The sequence below is a fragment of the Myxine glutinosa genome, chromosome 1 (assembly GCF_964187855.1).
Source record: "Myxine glutinosa chromosome 1, kmMyxGlut1.1, whole genome shotgun sequence".
Taxonomy (NCBI): Eukaryota; Metazoa; Chordata; class Myxini; order Myxiniformes; family Myxinidae; genus Myxine; species Myxine glutinosa.
The window spans coordinates 212706453-212727567 of NC_136261.1; the positions used below are offsets into that span (position 1 = coordinate 212706453).

Here is a 21115-nt window from a genome sequence, read left to right on the forward strand (position 1 = left end):
TTTATTATATATTTATAATTATATATTTATTATTAATTTATTATTTATTATATAATTTATTATAATTTATTAAGTCACTTGTTTCAATTCAATAAAGACTATTATAGCTAATTCAAGTCGTTGGTTCTTCTTCTTCCCTGGCCGGTCCTCTCTCTGCGCTGTTTCTCGTTCCGTACTCGTTCGTTCCGTTGGGCAGAGGTTCTGATGACAAGTGCTCCCGACTCAAAGTGTGTTCTCGTTTATATGGGCACATTGGAGTTAATCTGCCGTGCGCTAAATGTTAATCCTCCGTGCGCTGAAGCTCCTTGGTCATCCACAATCGCCTCATCGGAGCCGGTTCGCTCCCCCCCTGCTGGGAGTTCCATTTGCCTCACAATAGGAGGGTGCTCTAGCCCGGGGCTGTGACCAGGTGAACAAGAGATTACCACGTTCGTGCACATTCCTGACATTCATTTACGAAATCGTCTATCTGCTTCGTTTTCCATTTCCAACGATCAATGAGTTACATTTCCACAATTCCCTCATCTTTTTGTTTTTGTTTATATTAACCATTAATCTAAACATCAATATAAGTAAACAATCAATCACTACAAGTAAACATCAATACAAGTATAAGTAAACAATCAATCACTACAAGTAAACATCAATACAAGTATAAGTAAACAATCAATCACTACAAGTAAACATCAATACAAGTATAAGTAAACAATCAATCACTACAAGTAAACATCAATACCAGTATAAGTAAACAATCAATCACTACAAGTAAACATCAATACAAGTATTCAAACCATAACTTTGGTAATCCAATTCCCTTAGGCATACCCCATCATCCTGCAAGAATCACAAAACATTTCGTTGGTCATTGACTCCTTCCATATTGTTCAATCTATTGCATTTGCATCACAAGTATCTTTTCAAAACAACACTTCACCATCACCAAGATACAACAATTTCACTTCACCATTTTCACGTTTTTAAGGCATCTGCAACATCTGGCAAAAACGTTTGCCTCCAAACAAATGTTGATTCTTTGTTTGAAAGGAAGGGCTGATCACTTGTGTTTGAATTCAGGTATGACACATTTTCTCCTAATGTCTTCATAGCACCTGCACTACTTCGTGTAGGGTCTTACTGTTGTAATAACTGCACGGAGTCATAGACTGACCCTGCTCTCCATGTAGCATTCTTGCCACTCTTGCTGTAAACCATAGTAATTCCTGAACAAGGCCTTCGCCCAGTTGTAGTCGACTTGCCTCCTCCCTCATTATGAGTGGGCAGCAAGTATTGGTGTGACGTTGATTGGCCAGCAAGATGTGGAACAGGGATGCCGGATGCATCCACAATGATGTTGGGACCATGGTGTTCAGGTCATTCATGGTCCATACCAGGAGCAACCAGCAGAATCGTGCACAGCTGTTGTGACAAGGGCACAGCCGTTTGTTTGCAGCTCCATGCTGGTTCCCCAGAAGTTGGTGAAGTAATAACATGTCCCCGCATTTCACAGAGGTTGCAGGTAAAATGTCGTTGTCCTGCAACTTCTGATGTGATGAATGTTCGAAGCCTTCAAACAAGAGTAAGTGATCGCCTTTCTTTCATATGTTGCAGTGTGATCCAGGCAAATGGTCACATAAATTTCCTTGGTGAAGGTAAGCATCCATCTCCAAGTTACACGGGAGAATGTCTTCATCATTCTTTGAGAAAGAGGGTGTATGCCACGATTAACTTCATTTTTAGCCACAAATTTTCTTTCTCGAACTTCTTCCCAATTCCGTTAGCACCCCCTTCAAATGTGATCTCGTCTTATCCTTATGCTCAGTCACATCTGAATCTGCTTTCCACACACACTGAATCAGATAGGGTACATCTTACCATGAAATCAGCATAATCATGTATATCTTCCGACAGTTTCACATTCAACAATTTGTTGTTTTTTCCTTAAAACATTCAAAAGTTATATTCATTTATATGCGTCACACAAATAATATTCAATCAGGTATGTATTTTCCTACTAAACTAAGAATAGCATCCACAATTGCTTTCAGGTTAATATAGTTCAAAAATTAACTCATGCAGGTATTTTAGCACTCCTCAAAGAAAATAAATTGTATATGATTACAATCACAAACAGGAATATCTAATTCCCAACAAATTTGCAAACCAATAAATTAAGCATAATGTATTATTACCATAATTTCTCCCCACTTCTTTTTTTTTTTTTTTTTTTTTTTTTAACAGTGTGTCACTCGTGGTGATATGAGTTCACTGATCTTGTAATTGACACAACTCATAACATTGTCGTTATGTCATTATCTTAATTCTACTGTAATCATTTGCAACATCACTTGATTTAATCTTTTAATCTCAGTATTTATGTCGCCATAAAAGTCTTCCTCTTGTGGTTCCACATTTCTTTCCTCATTTGTCACCATGCGTTATCATCGTGTTGTTGGTTACCTTATTCAACCACACCGTCACTAAGGCTTTCAAGCAAGCCACCACTAAAACAATTGCCAATATAACTACTAAACCAACAAACAAATATTGGAGTATCTTAGCTGCCACTCCTCCAAATGTGTTTCCCAACCATGCAAAGGCACCCCCTTTTATATAATTGTGGTATTGAAGGAGCTGGGGCTCCCACGTCGATCGGAAGAATGGACGTGACAAAAAGCTGGAATTCATCCGAGTTGCTTTAATCAAACCAAACACTCAGGCACTCTCAAAAGCCCGTTTATCGGGCAGCAATATATATACATATTATCCAGGAGCGTTTGCCCAGGAAAGGCGAGAGGGGGCGTGGCCCAGCGTCCTGGCTGCGGCTTGGCAAGTTGAGGGCGAGCCTGCCCGGGCGTCCTGGACGAGCCCGGCATGGTGATCGCTCCGCGTCCTTGATAGGTGCAAGGCGATTGTGAAAACCCAGCGGTAGCCGCTACAGTATCTTGCTCCCTCTTGTCTGATTGTATCGGCTATGTCATAAATTTCTTCTGAATTATCAGGTATGTACGTACAACAATCTGTACCAATGACTGCACATGTACCTCCTTTTTCCGCTAACAGCATATCTAATGCCATACGATTTTGTAATGCCATCGTTCTTGTTGCTGCCAGTTCTCTCGCATTATTTTTTCTCTCGCCACACTCCACATTCGAAGTGTGGAATCCTCCACGCCACATTCTCTCGCCACACTCCAGCTGGTGCAGCATTTCTTGGAGGTCTGCCACAATGTTCAATTTGAGTGCACCATTTGACATTTGAACATTCCTGCACCGTTGTTCAGCCTCTTCTTCACTTGTGCACATGAAGTAGACCTGAACAAACTTGTGTACAGTATTGTTGTTTTCACTGGGAACAGGCTGGAGACTTCCCATCCTGTGATAACATTGACCTTGTATTGTAAATGTTGTAAAGAAAGAGTAGTCAGTGAGATCCTTTTCTGCCCCAAAGGAAGTCATTTGGAAGGCTGAGTTGTACCTCATAAGGTGTTTCTGAAAGTGCTTGGCATCAGCAGTGTTGCCAATCAGCAGCCTTTTCAGCACATCAGGAGGCTCTTCGATGCGGAGTAGCCAGACTTCGCCTGCTGAGCAGCAAAGGCCTGCTGTCTCTGCCTTGAACGTTTTGGCCTTGCAATATTTGCACACCTTGTCCATTTCTCCAATGTCCACCTTAGAGTCAGAGCTGTACTTCTTTCTTGGGTTGTAAGCAAAGGCCCCTTTGAACCAATTGACTTTTGTTTGATCCTCTTCTGCAGTTCTTCTGTCAGCTTGCCTTTGCCTATCTTCTTCCTGTCTTTGAAGCCTCTCTTCTTCTGCTTCTCTGCTTCTTCTGTTAGCCTGCCTTTGCCTATCTTCTTCCTGCCTTTGAAGGCTCTCTTCTTCTGCTTCTCTGCTTCGACGGAGCTGACGTCGAGACCTGTCACGAAGCTGCATCTGATGTCTTTCTTGCTCAGTCTGCCGGGACCTATTTTCTCTGTGCTGTACACGATCAGCCACCAGTCTCTCTGTCCTTTGGTCCTCGGTTTCCTGAGTTTGATTATCTTGGTGCCTAAGACGATTGTCCTCCAGTCTGTTTTGTTGCTCATCATCGGTCTCATCAGCTCTCTGAGCTTTCTTTCTTCTTGAATCTGCAGTAGATCGACCAAGCGATTTGGGTCTTTTCCGTGGCATGATGACCTTAAAAAAAAAAAGCAAATGAATTAATACTCTGAGCAAAAGTCAAATGACAGGAAATACTGTTCATTTGTAGTGCAACACATCAAATACAAATGAACTTGAAAGAAAAGTGGACTTGAATTTATAGCCACATGAATTGATCAATTCAAATGAATTTCAAAATTTCAGGGTATTGATCAGTTTGAACGTTTACACCTTGCACCTTGCACATGCACACCTTGCACCTTGAGAATCACCCTGTGTGTTGGGAGTCCTTGAGGCTGACGACTGTTGCGAAACTCAGTTGGGAGGTTTACTGCCTGATCGTCATGTCATTATATAAAAAGAAAAGAAGATCACATGCATAAATGAAAATGTTTGTTATCTTTCGCACAATGTTGAGGCAATCGACACGGATAAACGAAAATCCTGTATTTGTACATTTCGTATGAAAATGCACACATACAATGACAATAATTACGTTTCAGCAGACGATCCTTGCTCCAGCAACGATTACTTTAACGCAGGCCACGATCTACTTGTGATGAAAAATCACCACAGGCAGAACGAAACAGCTCGAATATAAACGTTGTTCAGCAGCCAAAGAGAAAAAGATTTCCAACAGTTGAAATAATTATTGTTTCCAACAGTTGAAATTTAATGACATTTGAATTCGAATAAAATCTCAACTAAAAAAAAAACCGTTTATTCGTTCTTGGCGCGAAAAAATGGCGCGCATTTTGTCATTATGTGCGACTTTACGTCACTCCTACGGACGTGAAAACATTTGTTTTCCTTAAAAATATATTTTAAATAAATAAAATAGTACATAAATTAACAATAAAAGAAGCTAAAAAACAATTTAAAATACAATAAAAAGCACATTAAAAATATATAAATATGTACGTACAGTATACTGTACATACGCGCAACCGCTGCTTCGCATTCACAACAGAGGCGACGTACAGTATTCCTTTACTCTGTCTGTGTTAGCCATGGGTCCGAAGAAGGATAATGCTAGTGTTTCCAAGCGTAATGTGGTTACGATGGACGATAAGGTAAATCTGATTAAAAGGTACGGAAAAGGTGGAAAAGTGTCGGTGATAGCGCATAGACCTCATCGCGAATCGGAACCGCAATGCATCATGGGATCGGAAAGGGGCAATAGCGCCGCCACAAACTACACCACGGAATTGCAGGTGGCGCGGTTTTTTAAACCATTGATATTAAAATAAAAAGTCACCTATAACCACCGGGATTTTATGCTGATTCCGAATCTGTGTCTAAAACTTTTCTCCGATGTGTAGTTCTTCAGTTATAAGCGGATATCAAGACAGACAGACAGACACTCCTCCTTTATATATAGAGATTTACTACTAAATTTACATGTGAAGGTTCTAAAAACCGTAACTATATATATATATATATATATATATATATATATATATATATATAAATATATATATATATATATATATATATATATATATATATATATATATATATATATATATATTGCGTTACGGTTGTTAGAACCTTCACTCGTGAATTTTAGTAAATGCATCCCTTATAAATGTTCCCCTGTAAATATCCCCATCAATTGGTTTGTTAAAGATCGCACCCTAGTTAGTCCATGTACAAACACGTAGCGAACCATAGGACCTCTTCGTAGTTATTTCATTATTGTGTGTTTCAGTTAAGGACCTGTTCCCAATAGTTGAATCTGCATTGCATTAATCAAATAAGATAGGCCACAGCGCTTCATTTGCCAGCAACGTTCGCTGCTCCTTGCCTTTATTCGGGTTGGCACCATGCCTGAAGTGCGCATGAAGCGCGCATTGGTTGCATCAGCCGTAATATAAGCGTGGGTGCGAAGCCTTTTTACAGGAAAAGCAGAGAGGAGAAGGCAGAGGGAAGAAGGCAGAGAGAGACACGTGAGAAGGTATGAGTCGGGTGAGAAGGTGCGGTTGCGAGTCGCGTGAGAAGGAGATAAACGAGAATCGACTCGGGTTGGAGACGGCGCTTGGTGGGGTCTGGCTGTGAGAGACGAATCTGCGCGGAGCTGCTTCGGAAAGCCCCTACCACGTGAAACGAATACTTGCTGCTGCCGCCGGGGTTTCGCCTTGAGCCGGAGCGTGGACTGGGGCCAACCTCGATGCTGCGCACTGGCCCGGACCTTCCTACCCTGTCACCTGCATGGACCCTTCTCCTTCTTCCAGTCATTCCTGCCTGCTATTCCCTTGTGTAAGTCTGTTTGTCTGTCCTGTTTGTTGCCTGGGAATTAATACGGACTTTCTGATTAGGTTTTCCCACCAGCTGGCAAGAATGGCAAGATTTACAGAACTCCGCCACATCACGTCGCAATCCTGGCCAGAAAAAATGTACCAAAATTCTGTCACATGTCTTGTTCACTCCAAGGTGCCCGGCCAAAGGTGTCTCATGTGCCAAACTCAATATCTCCTCCGGTACGGTGGTGGCACCACAATTTGGTAATGAACTTTCCACTCATCATTTGCTGGCACGTCCGGTGGTCTCCATTTTCTCGTGAGTATTTCCCCTTTCATGAAGTAACCAACAAGTATATTCATAGCCTCTTCCTCTGTAACGGGTTTATCAATCAAACTCCGGAGCTCCGAATCTATGTGTTGTTCTTCAACAAGTCTTTTTTGGACCAGCACCGTTTATTCAGCTTCGTTCCCAGATGTCTCCGACAGACACTCCATTTCCTCTTTTGGTCCAGATGCCACCTTTTCCTTAGGTTCCTTGATGTCACTCTCTTTCCTATTATCTCTTCCAGACTTTTCCTCCAATATCTCGAAGGAACCCAAACCCACATCACCTTCCTTCTCCTTCTCTTCAGAGCACTTCCTACCCATAGCACGAGTCACTGCACAGGATGGAAAGATACCCGGCATCTCCTGCTCTAACTGTGCTGTGTTATTTTCCATACTGGGCTTTTCAACCAACATCGGATTACCAGAAACTCGACCCCCGGCCAAATCTTTCCCGATAATAAAAGAGATTCCCTCTACAGGAAGAGTGGCTTGTTACCTCACAGTGACCGGTCCTGACACCAACTCAGACTCTAAATGGATGATGTGATGAAATCGTCATCCAGGTTACGACACTGATGTTATTCTCCTCATTGCCGCTATGCGACACCACCGCGGCTCCTATAAAAGAGACTGCCTTTCAGCGCAGAAAGGAGTTCTTCATCCATCATCGCTATGTAACTCTATAGCACCTCTGGGCTTCCGTAGAATGGTAACGATTCAGCAATGTACACTATCTGCTCGCTTATCGAGATACCACCTGTATGCACCTGTATTCACCTGAAGTAATATTGATACAGTGATTTTTGGTTTTCTCTCTAGATGCTGTTTGAGAACGATTACGATTGGACCTACTCTTGGGACAATGTTGTATCTCTGATTTACAACAATTAATCATAATCCTCTCTTGACATCGCTCGGAATCGAGATGATGCCCATGCTCCTGCGACTGCCCATCTCGGAGAAGAATGACCAGCGGAGGACCCGTCGAGCCACCTCTAGCCACGAAGCGCCAACTACAGACCTAACGGTCTGCCACGAAGAGACCGGATGCATTGGAACCTCGCAAGCATTTCGTTGCCGGAACTACGCCGTCTGAGCACGAACTGCTCTCCCGAGGTCCGAACGCTGGAGCAGGTGTGACGAACTCCAGCAAGACGCCTAGAGAACAATGCTACAAGGAAACGTCCTGCAGCAGAAACCCCGTCGGGTCGACGGACATGCTCGGAGCCGAAGGTACGAGTCTGGCTGTGACTGCCTCGGTTACGGGAAACGCCAGCGGCTGCTTATGCGAAAATCGGAGTCCTCTTGGATTTGCGTGCCGGGCACGAGATGTGATTTTCTACGCATGTGCTCACGACGCGCCTGTCTAATGTGCCTCACACCGCCGGCATATCCGACCACCACTGGATGGAACCCCTTCTACGCACGAATCATGCGTGCTGCACCCATCGCTGGATGGAACCCCTTCTATGCGCGAATCGCACGTGCTGCACCCATCGCTGGATGGAACCCCTTCTATGCGCGAATCGCGCACGCTGCACCCATCGCTGGATGGAACCCCTTTTACGCACAAGTCGCGTGCGCTGCACCCATCGCTGGATGGAACCCCTTCTACACGCGAATCGCGTGCATTTCCCATCGCTGGCCCTACTCTGCGAGGCCGGCGGCCCCGATTGCTGCTTGTAGGAATCCCACCTACATGTGACTACTCAGCGAGGCCGGCGAAATCTGCTGCCCGGAATCGCCTCAACGCTTGAGGCTCGTCTGGCACCACTCGAGGACTCGCCACTGCACGGATGCCCAGCTTGTCGGCGCCATCATCTCTGTCCCGATTAACGGACAGGCAGCGAGCCTCGTCTGGAGGCAGTTTCTGAGGACATTGAGTGGGATCTTCATAGACTTTCACGGCACTCGGGCACTACAGGGGAATGTCGTATCAAGCTAGATGATGATACACCATAGCATGATGGATTCGGATGACCGCCTAACGGTCTTGCCCACCATCCTCTTTGCTCGGGTGATAGCGGGAATGGCTACCGCACTGATGACGCTATTCCCCGCATCTAAATCCTGACAAACGCCGCCCGATAGCTATCGAATGAGACGCTACTTCAGGACGTGCAATTTATCGCTGCCCAGCGTGCTCGCCCACTCGACTCGGCGTGCCGCGCTGGTTCGACAGGCCGAGTTCGACTTTCGGTTTTCCCTCGAACGCAGTGTGCCCTAGGAAATACAATCCACTCGTCGACCAGGTTCGTATTCGGTACCCCAATCTCGAGCCCGCTCGAGTGCTGGTGCCAAATGGACGCGAGTCTATAGTTTCGGTGCGCCACTTTGCTCTGTGTGGGGATACCGCTCAGCTGGAACTCAGCTCGGGGAACCCGAGGACGGGGCAATTCTCCGTCAAACCCGCCCGCACGCGCCCGAACCAATTGATGACGTCACCAACAAATCACGCGTTTGCCCTAAGGCGTCATTACCGTAATTGCGTGCTTCAAGCGCTCTCGTCATCGGGGTTCGTTTACCCGAGTTTCCAGGTACCTTGGTAACTCCATGGTTAGCGGAAATACACAACCTGACCGCCCCGGCGCATACGTGCGTGTCATAAAGTTATCTGCGGCGCTTCCTAGAGGTCGCGCGCCCGTGCCGTCTAGCCCTCAACGGGGACTCATGCCGTTGTTCGCTCAGACCATAGTGCCTTCGGGGCGTCTAGCACTCAACGGGGACTTATGCCGTTATTCGCTAGGACCATGGGGCATTTGGGGTACACGGTGACCCATGAGATGATAACATTGAGCATAGCGCCCGACTCCCTTGTCTCCTGAGCTCGACACGGAGGCGCCATCCTGCCTGTTCGCCCTTGACTCTTGGCTTGTTGTTTCCAGGACAGAGGTCTTGGCTCGTTTCCACGACATTCGCGCCGGGATCGAGACTATGAGACGCCTCGCCCGGCTGCTGCCTGTTTCCCTTTCCCTCTGACCCAGACTGTGAAGGTCGCTCGACTTCGGTACACAGCGCACAGCTGCAATCTCGGAGGAGGGGATGGATGAGGGGGTGGATGAGAATGAGGGGGTGGATGAGAACATTCTCTCGGTTTTGTCGATAGGGCAAATCCATTCAGGACATTGCGGAACTCCATGGCGTCAGTGCGTGGAGCGATCCAGCTATATCTGAGCCATTCAATGCCCAGCATTGAATGGATGGATGGCAAATCCATCCAGGACATTGCGGAACTCCATGGCGTCAGTGCGTGGAGCAATCCAGCTAGATCTGAGCCATTCAATGCCCAGCATTGAATGGATGGATGGATGGCAAATCCATCCAGGACATTGCGGAACTCCATGGCGTCAGTGCGTGGAGCGATCCAGCTATATCTGAGCCATTCATCGGTATAGCCGATCTCCTTTGTTCCGCCGAGCTTTAACTCTAATTAAGGTACCGGAAGGGCAATTTAGGTTAGGTTACACATGACATCGCATGCCGTGCGTGTCCGTCCGAGGTAGGTAATTACTCATCCACAGAGCACTGTACTGCAGGACGGGACGTGATATGCCCGTCTGCGCCTGTGCTGGGTGAGGCCTGGTCGTGAGGGGCTGCAAACATAAATACTTTGACTTTAGTTCGCGACAGACGGCCGGGGAGACATTAGCTAATGGCTCCGAACTATTGGCTCCGAATGACTCTCATTGATTCTCTCTCTCTCCCTCGATGTGTGCTCCTGTCCTCGCTATTATTCCATGACAACATGGACCCAACATGGATCTAACATGAACCCTTGGGAGCTTAGTACAGGTAAAGGCCGACGTGGAAGCTTACTGTAAATGCGCCGTGTGACAAATGACGATTTGCTCTTCGACAAGGTACTAATTATCCAACCTAGCTACTGTGCCGACTACCCCACTGTAAGATTACTGCGACCCACGGGCTCTTCGTCTTCTCCCTGGGACCCACGGGATGTACACTGATTGCTTTGTTCGATATCTTCTTGTTTGGGATTTCCTTTCTCGATACATCTATATCTGGAAAATGATTGCTAACCAGACTATGAGTGCGCGGTTGAATTGCAGTAACCCTGCAATCGGGATTGAAGATGCCCTGGGCGTTTCGACTGGCAGTAACAGCCTTTCCGATGTATTTTGATTCTTTGCATTCCTATGTATCCCTCTGCTGTTTATCAATATGTGCCGACTGTTCATTGCCAGCTAGTCAAGTTTTAAACGTGGGGAGAATGTGATGAAATCGTCATCGAAGTTACGACACTGATGTTATTCTCCTCATTGCGGTTACGTGACACCACCGCGGCTCCTATAAAAGAGACTGCCTTTCAGCGCAGAAAGGAGTTCTTCATCCATCATCGCTATGTAACTCTATAGCACCTCTGGGCTTCCCTAGAATGGTAACGATTCAGCAATGTACACTATCTGCTTGCTTATCGAGATACCACCTGTATGCACCTGTATTCACCTGAAGTAATATTGATACAATGATTATTGGTTTTCTCTCTAGATGCTGTTTGAGAACGATAACGATTAAATCTACTCTTGGGACAATGTTGTATCTCTGATTTACAACAGATGACATGAAGACGAGCTTTAACGTAGCCACCAACCCCCTGTAAAAGAACACTAACCCCCGTTGCCGTCTTCTCCGACAATGGCAAAATGCCCTCAAGCATCAAAGATTGATGTGCTCCTGTGTCCCTCAATACCAAAACAGGTCTCTGGTTCGTTAAGTCCCCATCCAGTGACACAAACCCCTTGGAAATAAAAGGTTTGTAACCCTCTTGGACAAGGTCGTTCTGTGATGCCGTAACATTGGCATGGGAACCTTCACAAGGCACTGTCCTCCAAGGACGATTTCTCGCATTGGCCAACACATTCGGAGGTGCACTAGTCTGACTCCGCAACTGACTTGACCTTTTCAGGGCGTAACATTGGGACATCAAATGCCCAGGTTTCTTGTAAAAAGCGCAAGTAGGCCCGGAGGAAAAACTCGTGGTCTGCCTCGGGCCCCCTGGAAGATAGGTATGTCTTGGAACTGCAGTCTTCTGATCCCTAAAAGTCGCGGTATCAGATGTGTCCCCATAGTCCTCTCTCGGCCACCTCAATGAAAATTTGTTCTCCGAACCTGATTTACCATAACTCCCCTGGCTAACTCTAGGCGGGAAGTTAGGTTTGTGGAACCCCATCCTGTGTGTCATGGCATAGTCATCTGCCACTGTTGCTGCCTCATACAACTCCGGTACCTTTTTTCATCCAGATGTACTTTAATATACACGTGGACACACTGTTTGAATTCCTCCACCAAGATCAATTGTCGTAAAAGGTTGAAGTCTTTCCCAATCTCCTTCGAGTCACACCACCTGTCAAACATAGTTTCCTTAATTCTGGAAAACTCCACATGGGTCTCACTCTCCCTCTTCCTGGCATTCCTGAATTTTTGTCGGTAAGCTTCAGGGACCAATTCATAGGCTTTGAGAATGGCTTTCTTCACAATCTTATAATCTGCACATTGGTCAATCGGTAAAGCCGAATAGATATCTTGAGCTTTGCCCACCAGAACACTTTGTACTAACATAGTCCAGGACCCCACAGGCCATTTTAGCATTTGAGCCACCTTCTCAAAATGTAAAAATAACTTGGCTTCCTCCTTTTCATTGAAGGGTGGAACAAACCTCACACGCCTACCAACATCCCAAGAGTTCTGACTGGTTGTTGATCGAGCCGGCATGGATACAACTTCTCTCCGTTCCCCCAGTAATTCCAGCTCCTTGACTTTAAGTTCCCTCTGATAATCCATGTCCCGTTCCTTTAACTCCCTTTTGGCTCTCCTTTCCTCTGCTCTTTCCTCGGCCCTTCTCTCCTCGAGTTCCTTTTCTGCTTTCCTTTCCTCTGCTCTTTCCTCTGCTCTTCATTCCTCGAGTTCTTGTTCCTGTTCTGTGCTTTCCTTTTCGGCTCTCCTTTCCTCTGCTCTTTCCTCTGCTCATTCCTTTTCGGCTTTCCATTCCAACTCTTTTAACCTATACTGGCTCTGCAGTTGCATCTCCATTTTCCGGAGCTCCCACATTTCCTTTTTCCTCGGGTAACCAATCCAAGGCTACCTCTTCCCATGTTCCTTGTCCCACTAGAGATTCTACCACCAATGTCTGCATCTTTGCTTTGCCAATATCATGAGTTCCGATCTTTTTAATGCCTGGAACTGTGCCTCGTTAGGGGACGTCACAAACCTTTCTGCATCAAACACCATGGTGACTATTAGTTAGCACCTGTTAACCTTCACACAAAAAATTTCAAATTTTTAGAAAAAATTGGGAATGTTAGAAAATTCCAAATTTGGGAATTTTGGGAATGTTAGGGAATTCTCTTCCGGACGAGCCCCCAATTTCTGTTATGTGCTCCTCCCCAAACCCCGGTCATGGTGTACCTCCGAGCCCTGAAAGGAGTCACGGCAGAAAGATGTGTTATTATGTGCGTCAATGACCAATGGTGAAACCACACCAACCAATTGTTACCAAAATATATTAATTTCACACAAGAATAACAGCACAAGTACAATATTAATCAATTGTACAACAAATATTATATCATTCCTATGATGGTACCATCAGTGTCTTACCTCGGTAACTCACGGTGCTCCGCGTGAGCGAAAAGTACATTCCCCAAAGTCTCTGTCCTGGCACCAGGCCAAAGTAGATCCATGCTCCGGTGATCGCAAGAAAAATGTCGTATCGAGACCAGAATCCAGGTCGGCTGACAGTCAACGCTGCTGAAGAGCCGCAAAGGTGCACCAAAAAGGTGACTGGGAAATCACACCTTCGGATATGAACGTTCAACGGCTCCCAAACAGAGGACCGCAAATTCCCAATCAAGATCCACGTTACACACGCAAACCAGCCTACCCAGTGGGCACACGACGTTGTTTCAACGTCGAATAACGGTTGGAATGAGGTCGCGACGTCGGACAACCAAAACCCAACCTGAGACCAATTTAATCGAATAAATGACATTGTTTCAATGTTGGTTGTTCGACCCTACATCGACGTTGAAAGTGTGACATTGTATCAACGTTTATTCGACGTTGTTTCGACGTTTATTCAACATTGGAAAAATGACGTTGATCCAATTTGCAAATCCAACTCGTTTTCAACCTCAGGTCAACGTCGAATCTTGACGTTCATTCAACGTGGATCCAATGTCTGTGTGCCTACTGGGTAAGGGCTGGGCGCGGTGAAATGGCTGGAGCGAGGTGAAAAGGCTGGAGCGATGCGAAATGGCGAGAGCAAGGCAAAATGGCGGGCGGGCACGTAATGGGGGCGTACCTGCTCTCCAACAACGATTCTCTCCGGAATCAAACGCAAAACCCGTCACGCAGGTTTATCTGTCACAGCGATCATGACTCTGTCACAGGAATCCCTTTCCCGGGAAAACCAAAGTTCGCTCGTGACCCACATTCACCAGCGTCTGCTCGAGACATCAAAGCAGCTCGGCTTTTCTTCCCGACCTCCCTTGCTCCGCTTTTTGCTTCCTCCTCTTCTTCTTCCGGTTTCTCCCGATCGGTTTCCAGGTTTCTTTTAAAGCACTAATTTTTCACCTTTTGAAAACAGTTATCTCCATTTCATTCAAACTATACCAAGAATAGTACATGGAACCAAAATGCTTACAGTGGATGAAAACCACAACGACGGAAGTGACGAATCCGTAACAATACATACATACATACACACATACATACATACATAAATACATACACACACACATATGTACATACATACATATACATACATACATACATACATACATACATACATACATACACACACACACGCACATGCATACATACATACATACACACACACACACACACACACACACATATATACACACACACACACACACACACACACGCATGCACACATACATACATACATACACACACACATACATACATACACACACACACACACACACACACACACACACACACATACATACATGCATACATACATACATACATACATACATACATACATACAGACGGACAAACAGACGGACAAACACTGTTCTAGACGGCTTTGCCCTATGGGCTACACTGTAAAAACTTTATCTTTAATGAGTATGAAGGACTGGTCAATGCAAATAGGTTTTATGAAAATATTAATATTTTTTCGCCACGAATTCATTTTTTTCGATCAAAAAAATCGAAAATTTCAATGATTCTCTGTCAAAATCACATTTATTAAGCGTTTCAAAATAGATGTAAAATATTGGAGGAGGACTTCATTCAGTTTGAGGGGTAATTTGGGCTAACGAGGTCGGGATCCGAACCGCCAACATCCAGAAACAAAACGGAGTCTCCAAAAAAAACAAAAAAACGTCATGGACAGGATTCGAACCTGTGCGGGGAAACCCCATTGGATTTCGAGTCCAACGCCTTAACCACTCGGCCACCATGACATACGGTTCTTTGACATACGGCATAAATTCAAGGCTCATTGAAGAGGGACAACACCTGGACGTAACAAAAGTGACACAACACACAAGTGGTTCCAAAAGGTTTTTGTCCAAAACCCAAAATTTGAAATCACCTTCGCCTCGTGACCCAAATGGTACCGATACCTACTTGGTAGCTACCTGCGATATTAATTATCGGAGAAAACGCTTTCGACGTGAAACCCCCCAATCAAAAACATAAAATTTGACGGGGGTTACAAGGTCAGGTCACGACCCTGGGTTTGGGAACCCCTGTTTCAAACGAACAAAAGAAGAGAAAATAAAAGGTAGCATCGTGCAGGTAGATGGAGAGAGGTGGAGGGTGGTTACGAGGATATACTCGCACAATATTACCGGGGCGGATGGAGCATGAGTTGAGGTGAAGATGAACTGTCAACATTCAGCTCTGAAGGGAACCACAGAGAAATGGATATGACACAGGTAAGATGGACCAAATGTCCTCGGGAAGATAGGGAAAGGGTGGAGTTGGGAGGAGACAAGGGAAGTGGTGAGAGGAGGGACCTGGCGTTTACCTGCAACAAAGGGTACCTTCGCTAGTACTAAATTTACTTCACTCATCTTTTGCTTTGTTTCTGAAATACACAATTCATTTGTCCGAGTGTGTGGCCAAGTTTCAGACACTTTCAATCATCTTTTTAATCCAATTCAATTTATTTACTCCACTATCCCCCTGATCGAGGTATTATGTAGTGCTGAAGAACTCTCTGCAAGATACAGTGGGTGGTTTGCCATTGCATTCGCATTCTGCAATGTTCAAAAATGACCAATCTTTATATAATTGTAGATGCTCGTAGTTTATGTGAGCCCGACATCACCAGTAGCAGGTTCCATAGTGGAGGGAAGTTTGGAGTTTGTGGTTATTATCATTGCAGATTATTTGTTTTAACGTCAGGCTGAGGATGATTGAACCAGAAGGAAATTCTGCCGAGACAAAATTCAAGCAATGGCCGCCAGATCAATGATGTCACAACGTGTTTCCTGCAAGGAATTGTGGGATTCATCTTGGATTAGTTTATTTCAACATGGTGGATGCCAGACTTGTTTTACTGCTGACAGGCCATAAATGAAGGTATTTTAAAAATTTAATTGGAGAATCTTCTCGATCACAAGTTTCAAATGAGAAGCTTCGAGATCTTCGTACAATGTCTCTTTAATTCCTGAATTTCAAACATTTTCATATTGGAGCCGTTATGTGAACTTTCTGAATAGTAAAACAAAGAAACAAAACACAATTTTACATGACATCTTGGCATGGAGAATTATTATAACACGAGTTACATAACAAGGAACTTTGACGCAGGAAGAGACCATGAAGTCCATCAAAGTGTGGGCAATTATTCCCATCTTATGGCTGTTTGTCTGCACTCGATCTTATTTTAATAATGAACTTCATGAAAGGAAACAAAACGTACCATCGTTAGTTTGACTCGGCCCGATTCGAACCGCCAACATCACAGACTCAGAGTGGACGCTCTAAAAAAAAAGGTGACGTCATGGACAGAATTCGAACCTGTGCAGGGAAACCCATTGGATTTACGAATCCAACGCCTTAACCCCTCGGCCACCATGACAGGCCACAACGCAAATTCTCATTGTAGTTGATCATCACTTGGTCAAATACCTGCCGAATCTCCCCAGGTGAACCAGTCATTTCTGCGTGAAACTGCATAAGTTCACAATTGGCTCGAGTGACAATATGAAGTCGAGGCTCATTGAACAGTATATAAATTATCATGGGGAGGGATGGAAGATAAGGTGAGGTTAAGATGAACAGTCAAACTGCAGCTCCAAACGGAAGTGCAGATACATGGATATGACACAGGAAAGATGGACCAAATGTCCTCCTTGATGGCCAAATTGGGCTGGACCTGTTTAATGATCATGTTTTCGTCATGTTATTTATATGTTCTGTGGAACTGGTGTTGAGGAGGTTTCAGGGCATGTGGAGTCAGGGGGTGTTAAGGAAGGGAGGGAAGGAGGGAAGAGAAAGCCTCACCACATGTTGCTGCACTCCGGGACGGAGAGGTGGTGCGAGGAGGGCAGTGGGAGGGAGAGAAAGAGGGAAGGGAGAGAAGATGGAGAGATGGGGGAGAAAGAGAGAAAGGGAGAGAGACGAGGTGGGAGATGGGAGAGTGGGCACTGGCAGTGAGAGAGCTAGGAGAAAGGAGGAGGAGGGAGAGAGCGAAGCCTCACCACATGTCGCAATGCTGTAATCACAGCTGAACCGATTATCACCAAATTTATTGTACTGCGACCTTTATCGACATCAGCAACAATGAAAAGCGAAAACAGAAATCCAATCAGAGTTACAATGAGTCTGTGAAGTCCTGAAGAACATTTTGAGCCATCACGATAACAATGATAACAATAAAAAGAGCAATCAGAGATTACAAACCCTCGCCAGGATGTATTTTCAGTGGTTTTTATGTCTTTTGTGTTAAAACAAATATGGCGGGCCAAACCACGTGATCGATGACGTCATCATTTTTTTTTCTCCGCCAATTTATGCCTACATGACGCTCAAGAAATTTCATCTTGATCGGATTAAGTTTTGTACTTGTCGAATTATGACGTTATAACGGAGGCACATATGACATCATCATTTACACATTTTATTCACCATGGAGAGTTCTTTACAATGAGCCACGTTTCAATTTTTTCTATTCAGCGCTTTCGGAGATACAGAGGTGCAAAGTTTTTCGGTTTTTCCAAGATGGCGGCCGAACCACGTGACCTATGACATCATCATTATCATTACAAAATTATGCAGGTGAAGTCGCACCAATGGTGAAAATGTCCTGTCAATCGGACCAACGGTTACAGAGAAAATCATATTTATTCTGTGCGAACAAACAGACAAACAAACAAACAGACAAACAGACAAATGAAAAATCACTCATCGGGCGACACTTGGCGAAACAGAACAAAGTGGAATGGCACTCAGTAGAGCATCCTTTTAACCTCAAAAATAGTTGGTGTTTGAATTCAGTTCACTGATGTGTATATCCCATTCAAATTTCAAGTGAATCGTATGAAAATTGAGGATTTTATAAATTTGAAATTGTTGTTGACTTTTGACCTATGTTGCACTTTTGGCCGATGGTGATCTCAAAAATAGTTGGTGGTTGAATTCAGTCAGCGGATATGTAAATCCTATTCAAATTTCAAGTCAATCGGATGAAAATTTAGTATTTTAGAAATATGAAAAAGTGGTTGACCTTTGGCCAATGTTGACCTTTTGGCCTAAGCTAATCTCAAAAATAGTTGGTGGTTGAATTCAGTCAGCCGATATGTAAATCCTCTTCAAATTTCAAGTCGATCGGATGAAAATAGAGGATTTTAGAAAAAGAAAAAGAAAGTGGTTGACCTTTGGCCTACGTTGACCTTTTGGCCTATGCTGATCTCAAAAATAGTTGGTGGTTGAATGCAGTCAGCGGATATGTAAATCCTATTCAAATTTCAAGTCAATCGGATGAAAATTGAGTAATTTAGAAATATGAAAAAGTGGTTGACCTTTGGCCAATGTTGACCTTTTGGCCTAAGCTAATTTCAAAAATAGTTAGTGGTTGAATTCAGTTAGCCGATATGTAAATCCTTTTCAAATTTCAAGTCAATCGGATGAAAATTGAGGATTTTATAAATATGAAAAAAGTGGTTGACCTTTGGCCTATGTTGACCTTATGGCCGAAGCTAATCACAAAAATAGACCTTATCTATTTTTGAATAGACGTCTACAGAATAGACGTCCACAAAAATAGACATTATGCAGCGCCTGGAGATGGCATAGGACAGGTGCGGTGGACAACAAGTACAGATATATTCAAAGTACACCGTCCCCAAGCCAAATAATTAAATATCCTACAACGCGGCATTGCCGGGCCGCCTTGCGGCGCCCGGCAATACCGCAGTGCAGCTCATTGAGGCTGCATTGGGAGGGAGAGGTGTGCAATAAATTGATTGATTAATTGTATAATTAAAATCAATAAAAGATTATCTCAAACTATTTTCTTAATCAATTGGCTAATAGTATAACTAAACCACTAGTGCTTCATCCAAAGATGTATCTTTTAGAAATTTAATTAAATACGTCATTAATAAAAAATTAAATAATTAATTGATTAATCAATAAATAATTAATCGATTAATTGATTAATCAATAAATCAAAAATGTCCTTGATAGCCACATCACTTGGTCACTCATGTCCAAATATTAGCTTCCTCGCTCAAAAGGTGCCTGAGATATTGGCCAAATGAGAAAGAAAATAAATAAATGATTAATAATGAAAATAAATAAATAATAATCATTAAAAAATTAAATAATTAATTGATTAATCAATAAATCAAAAATATCCTTGATAGCCACATCACTTGGTCACTCATGTCCAAATATTAGCTTCCTCGCTCAAAAGGTGCCTGAGATATTGGCCAAATGAGAAATAAAATAAATAAATGATTAATAATGAAAATAAATAAATAATAATCATTAAAAAATTAAATTATTAATCAATTCGGTCATCGAACACATAAACCACCACCATTTCATCAGAATCTGTAACTTAAAAAAAAATTTTTTTTTAGCCATTAATCGAATAATTAAATAATTAATTGATTAATTGATTAATAAATAAATCCAAAACAGCCTTTGCAGCCAAATGACCTGGTCATTGGCATGTCCAAATATCAGCTTCCTAACTCAAAAGGTGCCTGAGTTAATGGCCAGAAGCGAAAGTAAATTTAATTAATTAAATAAGTACTTAATTAATCGCAAATAATTAAATAACTCCTCAATTAATTGATTAATCAAAAAACAAAAAATACGGTTTTTGACAAAGGACCTGCTCACTATTGTGCCGAAATTTCAGCTTCCTAGCTCAAAGGATGGCTGAGATATCGCCTGGACAAACAAACAAGAAAACAAACAAGAAAACAAGAAAACAAACAAACAAACAACCAGAGTGAAAACTGCGTACACCCTTTCAGCGTGCGTCATGGCCGAGCTCCCTTCGGTGCCCGGCAATGACGTTTTGCAATGCCTGGAGATGGCATAGGAAAGGAGCGGTGTACAACAGGGCCATCGGTAGATCTGTGGAAGGGAGAGGGCTGGGGGGGAGGGGGAAAGGGTACACGGTATAAAGCAAATGAACACTACCAGTTATTTCACGAATGAAGTTGGAGATTGAAAGAGGCGGATTTGGAATGTGTTAACGGGGATAGAAAAGATCACGGTTTTGGGTGGGGGAAGATAAAAGATGGTGGTGAACAGCTGTTTTAAAGACCTGAACGGAGGAGTGAGATTGAAGGGAGTGGGGGAGTTTGTTCCAGAGGCGGGAGAAAAGGGGAATGAAAGAGTGAAGTGAGCAAGGAGGCTTGATTTTGGCAGTTTCACCAGAAGAGGGTGGCTGGCAGATCTTGTGCATCCTGCAGGAATATTTGGGGGACAGACAAAGCCGGAGAGGAGTCGGTAAAAGACAGAAAGACCACCAACCTGCCTGCGGTGAGCAAGTGACAGGCCCTCAGAATCATCTTCATCTCGGGAGATACCAATGATTCTGAAGCTTTGGTTTTTGCAGCGTGAAGCCGAGCTAGGTGTGAGGCAGGGGCACCAGCCCAGAGCAGTACTCCATTAAGCTGTGGATGAAAGCTTTGTATGTGGTGAGGAACTCAGAAGTGCTAGTGTTGGAGCATTTGTTTTCCCGTGGGCATTTCGTGAACATTTTATTTTCTTGGCTGGAAATTGTTGTTTAGGATGTTAGAAAACAAATGAAATATGGCGCCAATTTTTTTCAGCGAGTTTTAGTGTGTTTTTATGCAAATGATTTATGACGTCATTTCTCGCAAAGTAAACAAGTATCTGAATCGTATAGCGCTGAATAAGTAACTCCGTAAATAAGGGTACGC

The 21115-nt window shown here is 43.9% G+C and overlaps 2 non-coding genes across 2 annotated transcripts; both read right to left on the bottom strand.

The window, feature by feature from the left end:
* Window positions 1-15078: 15078 nt before the first annotated feature.
* TRNAS-CGA (transfer RNA serine (anticodon CGA)) lies at window positions 15079-15160 on the bottom strand. Its single transcript has one exon. It is a non-coding gene; the product is annotated as a tRNA-Ser (tRNA).
* Window positions 15161-16706: 1546 nt separating this feature from the next.
* On the bottom strand, window positions 16707-16788 carry TRNAT-CGU (transfer RNA threonine (anticodon CGU)). The gene has a single exon. It is a non-coding gene; the product is annotated as a tRNA-Thr (tRNA).
* Window positions 16789-21115: the final 4327 nt, after the last annotated feature.